At 39.0% G+C, this 6000-nt stretch overlaps 1 protein-coding gene across 7 annotated transcripts in view; it reads left to right on the top strand.

The window, feature by feature from the left end:
* Positions 1–6000, top strand: part of Mpdz (multiple PDZ domain crumbs cell polarity complex component) — a 150200-nt gene that overhangs the window by 15465 nt on the left and 128735 nt on the right. The window lies entirely within an intron of this gene.

The raw sequence follows: 6000 nt of genomic DNA, 5'->3' as shown, positions 1-6000 counted from the left end.
CATTAGCACTTTATTTGTTGGGCAGACATTAAAAAAAAAGAAAATAGCCAGAAGCTGGAAAGAACCCAGATGTTCTTCAACAGAGGAATGGATATAGAAAATGTGGTACATTTACACAATGGAGTATTACCTAGCTAAAAAAACAATAAATTCATGAAATTCTTAGGCAAATGGATGGAACTAGAAAATATCATCCTGAGTGAGGTAACCCAGTCACAAAAAAACACATATGATATGCACTCACTGATAAGTGGATATTAGCCCCAAAGCTTAGAATACCCACAATACAATTCACAGATCACATGAAGCTCAAGAAGAAGGCAGACCAAAGTGTGGGTGCTTCAGTCCTGAGAGGGGGCACAATACTTACAGGAGTAAAACAAATTGTTTTAGTCTGGCTGGAATTAAGTCATGCAGCCTGAATGAAGTTATATGTGTGGGAACTCAGCAATGGTGATGACATTTACAGTTTAGGAGCTTCAAGGAACATATTTTTCTCCAATAAAGAAGGTAGAGAAGATTTGAAAAGTACCATAATTAAAAAACAAACAAACAAACAAACCAGTCCATTCTCCCAAAGCAGATATTGTTAACATTTTTACAATTGTTGCCAATCTCTTATTTTTCTAATTCTTATTATGAAAATTTTCAAATAATACTTGATCAAATAGTCCGTGAAGGCAAGGAGAAGAGTGGAGTCTAGTCAGTCAGCCCATGGCTGCTCTTGCTTCTCTGCTACTCTAGCATTTCCTTAATCGTTGTCATGGAAACAAGTCCCAAACACTGAACCATTTTATCAGTACGTACTTATACACTCACTGATCTACTTACAAAAAGTAGAGTTTAGCTTCCTTGAAAGAAGGAAAGACAAACTTCCTGTAGATATTCCTTGACTTGAGGCTCCCATCCATGTTATTTGCCCCTGTCAGTGACTGCAGCTGTGGTCTGGGTTGTGCCTTTTTAAGCCAGTGATGTACCATTTGAGTACCTGTATGTGTACTTATGTATAGACTATAGAAGTGTTTTGTTTTTTAAAAGAGCTAAACTATTCTGTGGTTCTCAATTTAATTTTTGAAAACGACTGTAAGTCTATCTTTAACAAATAAGCCTAACTTATTGTGAATACCAATCTCTAGACTTATTTCAGTCCCTTGATTGGTGTTTCTTTGATGCTTTTTTTCCTTTTGTTTCCAGTCTTCAAGAATACTTTCCTACCAGCCATGTAAGATATATACACTCACATACATATACACACTGATGTGTTTTAATATGCAAATTTTTTCTATTTCTGATGGAGCTTGAAATGAGAACATTTTATCTACCTATGAAAGCGGTTTTTAAATGAGACATGTTTTCCTTGTCTGTTAGTTTTGTTTGCCATCCTATAGCTTCATTGACATCTCTGATATGTGTTAATCTGATCTCACATTTTTGAACAGCAGACTTCCTTTGGGCAAGAAGCCCCATCCTGATTCTCTGTTAGTGGTTGGAGGAGAGTGGCAGAGCGTAGTGTGCAGTAGCATATTTTTGAAATAGGGGTTCTGAGTTGGCCAAAATAAACATTAATAAGTACTATATGAGCAACTATCTAATAAATACTATAAGCTCATGACTGAGACAATAGAAATTTATCCTCTGAACAGTTCTGGATTTTGGAAAGTTCAGGGACTGGCAGGGTATACACATTCTGATGAGGGCTCTTCTTGGATCGTGGATAATCACCTTCCGGCTGTTTCCTCATATGGCCCTTCTCTAGACCTTTAGAGAGACCACTCTTTATCAAGGCCACCAGTGTTACCAGATTAGACCCAACTGTTCTAACCGAATCAAGCCTGATTTGTCCTGGCTCCAAAATCAACCCATAGAGGGATTTCGGCTCAGTCCCTAGCAACACCCAAAGAAACGGGAACTATTGAGCCATCACAACTCTTGACCGGACATATCCTTATTTCCAGAGTAGTGCACTGACCTGGCCCCTGGGTTCTCTGTTTTAATGACTTCGGGTCTCTCTTAGGGGTTTGCCTAATAGCACAGATTATCACAGGTTTATTCCAGCTATACACTATATATCAGACACAACAACAGCATTCTCATCAGTAACACATTTCTGCCGAGACGTAAACTATGGATGACTAACCCACTATTTGGACACAAATGGGGCCTCCATATTTGTATCTGTTTATTCCTTCATATAGGACGAGCTGTCCACTCTGGGTCACCGCCCTAGTGCCCCATGCAGGAGTGCTGGAATCTGTCCCGCACTCACTTTTACTTGTGCACTAGACATTGTGGCTTTAGCTCCTTACCGACTCGTGATCTGTCTTTAACTCTCATTTATTTTTACTTTCTTCTGTATTTTGAACATCCCTCTTGCATGATCTCATTTCCAGTTTCACTTGCATTTTGCACATCTTTTATACCATCACAGGCCATCTACCTGAAATACAATCTGATCATATGACATACTTGACCAAAATAAACTTTAAATAGAATCCAAAACTTTTGTATTCAGGTTCCCTAGTAATTTGGCGTGTCCTTATCCCTAGCTTCATCCTGTCTGTCAGAGGTAAGAAAGTTCTGTATTCAGAAGGTGCCAAGTATAGCCTTGCCACACCCCAGGGAGCACCCCAGGGAGCACTCACCATCAGCTCTAACTCCTGCTCATTTTTTAGGAGTCTGTGAGGGGGTGGGGTCTGTAAGTCTGGGAAGCTTTTTCTGACTTCTCACTGTGGCCTTGGGATCACCTCTTTACATTTCTGTTTTTTCCTTTTTGTTGTTGCTGATTACTGTGTCTTCCATTTGCTAAGCATTGGATTCTTATACTGTCCTCATTTCTCATTTCTGTTTCTGTCACTCAACAGCATACCAATCATATGAGCACATTGTGGCTGAATTAGTAAAAACCAAAACCTTCCTCTAATTTCTATTTTCACTTTTGAGAGATAATTTAACTCACAGCCCTACAAAGGTAGCACAAGTTTGTCAGTAGGAGATAATATTGATCAGCATGTGAAGTACTTATGAATTTAATTTCTTTGACTTTGGAGTAAATTTAGAATTAATAAATTCTGCACTTATTGTAGGAATCCAGAAGGATTTATAACTGTGAACGTGAAAATAAACTTGCATTCAGGAATGCTTTTTTGATCAGGACCTAGAAAATGAGGGAGACAGTTCAAAGGAGATGCTAGTCCAAGGCTGCTTGCTTTGACTGGGCAGCTGTGGTGTGGGTAGATGCCGTGCAGTGTCCCTGCTTTGGAGACAGCGTTCAGTAGTGTTACCCCAAAGTAGAAATTATTAATGAAAGTGTGCATTTGGCCATCACAAACACTTGCAGATATGACAAACTATCCTGGCTTTTGTCTGCTAGCTTCAGGAAGTGCTGAGGCAACTGTGAAGGGGACAGAGGCATAATTTAAATGCAGTGACAGATGCTGAGCTACCTAGATGAGCTTTTACTATCTTATATTTACTTATGTTGTAGTAAGAATTGAGTACAATAGCTATAACAGTGTGAGCGTTTCCTGCAGCTCCTCCTTGGAACTATTTCTGTCGGTGCTGGTTAGATGGTTTTTGTTTTGGAGTCATCAGTTTGACACAGACTAGGGAAAAACAGGGAAAAAGTACCTCAGGTGTAAAAATGCCTTTGTCAAACTGGTCTGCAGCAAGCCTATGGAGTATTTGTTTGTTTGCTTGATGATCCATGCCAGAGGGCCCAGCCTGCTGTGGGTGATGGCATTCATGGGCAGGTGGTTCTATATTGTGTGAGAGCCAGCTGAGTGAGCCAGGAAGAGCAAGCCAGTGGGCAGCATCCCTCCATGACCTCCAGTTCAGTTCTGCCGAGTTTCCTTCATGATGGACTATAACCTTCAAAATGAAATAAACCCTTTCTCTCCAGATTACCTTTGGTCATGGTGTTTTCACAGCAAACGGAAAAGCAAACTAAAGTGCTAGAGCAAAGGAGTTGTTTTGTTGTTGTTGTTGTTTTGTTTTGTTTTTTTGCTAGTTGCTGTGAGATCTGTGTATTTAGAATGACTTACTGTGTGACGCGCTGACTCTTTGCTGCATAAGTGTGTGCCTGCGTACTTCCAGAACAGCTTGCCAGAGAGCAAAATGGCCAGTCAGTACTTGTTCCTCAACAAAACCAAGTATTCAGTTTATCTTTCATTCCTTGTAGAAAAAAAAAAATAGTGTTATCAACCCATTGTTGGGTAATGGAATTGTCACAGGGAAAGTCTTCAGAGACTTTCTAAGGATCAAAGAACTGTCATTATAATAAAAGTTAACAGAAAACACACAGGCCTATGATTATAAATGATGTTTTAGTATTACTATTCCTAAGCAAATACAACGATAATCAGATTGTCAATAAAATGATCAGTTAAACTTGAATTTTTGGTTTTAGTATAAATATCACTGGAGATACACACACACACTAAGAAAGTAGTAATTTTCTTGTAGCTCGAATTTGAGTAGGCATTATGTTTATACTTGTTCAGTCTGGAAGTCTAGATGTGCTCAGTCAAGATGCAAAACTAAAGAAGAATGCAGCCCTCCTGTGCTTTCTTCTCTCCCCTTTGGCCTGACCATGATTCACTGTGAACTGTTTTGTAAAATCCATGGAAATAGTTTTTATAAATATGCAGTTTTGTAGTTCTTACAAGTTTATATCTTTTAATTTCTACCTACAATGGATTTTATATCCTCTTATTTTATAGAGGTAGTTGCACCTTAATACACCATCTCATACATTCTCTTTAAAAAAAAAAATCGATACCTCTACCAAGTGTATATTCAGGACAATATAGAAAATAGGAGATAGAAGATGAGTTCAGAGGTTCATATTTCTTATCTTGGTGGGCCGAGGGAATCCGATTAAGAGCTTGAAGACTACATAATAAGATTAAGGGCAGCCTAGGCTGCATAGCGAGCCCTGTCTAAATAAGTAGGGCCAGTGGGACAGAGTGTAGACTTGGAAATCAGGCAGAGGGGATTTCAAGTCCAACTTACCCCACTTAAGGGCTCTGTGACTTTTTGATGATCTTGCACTTTTCTTGTCTGGAAGATAGGAGAACACTCTGTGGAGCACTGAAGGAGCACTCTGGCAGGCACTGGAGGAACACTCTGTAGGACATGGAAGGAGTCCTGTCAGGCACTGGAGGAGCATTTTCTGGGGCACTGAAGGAGCACTCTGTCAGGCACTGGAGGAAGTCTGTAGGACATGGAAGGAGAATTATTTCAGACACGATGAGTATCCTTGTCTTCAAGATGTGTCTTCCCAATTCCAAATCTAGAGTGATGATTAATGCTTCAGAGTGTTTGATTATTAAAATAACTTTATAAAGTTTTTTGTATATAACCTGAAGGTGCTATGATCACAACTGGAAGTTATGGATGGTTGGTAGTGGGTAGCCACTACTTCTACAGGTCTCTCAGTGTTGGGGGATTTAGTTTGAAATGTAACAGCTACATATTTTAACATTAATACAAACAGGTATACTTTATCGTGAGTTTTTAAAAATATTCCATTTTAAAATTGATTTGCTTTAAATATATGAACATCACATAAGATGAATGTTATCTTTCTTTGACAGGACTACTGATGGGTTCTAAAAATACATAGATCCAACTGGATAAGATTTTATGGACAGGTGGTTGTGCTGAATGTCTGTACCAGTCTACTTAAGTTTTTACTTCATTTAGACTGAATATAGCTTTCTTCATTGGTTTAATCTCTATAGGTATGCTGGTTAGTTATTTGTTGTTGTTGGTTTTATACTCAACTTGACATAAACAAGAGTCATCTAGGAAGTCAAAGCCTTAATTGAGAAAATGCCTTCAGTGGATTGGCTTATATGTATGTCTGTGGAGTCCTTTCTTCATTAATAATTGATGAGCAAGTCCACAGCCCACTGTGGACTGTGCTACCCCTGGGCAGATGATGGTCCTGCGTTGTATAAGAAAGCAGTCAGTCTTAAGAGCAAGACAGTAAGCATGATT

The sequence above is a fragment of the Mus pahari genome, chromosome 6 (genome assembly GCF_900095145.1).
Source record: "Mus pahari chromosome 6, PAHARI_EIJ_v1.1, whole genome shotgun sequence".
In the NCBI taxonomy this organism is placed as follows: Eukaryota; Metazoa; Chordata; class Mammalia; order Rodentia; family Muridae; genus Mus; species Mus pahari.
This window is presented reverse-complemented; position numbering and strand designations above follow the sequence as displayed.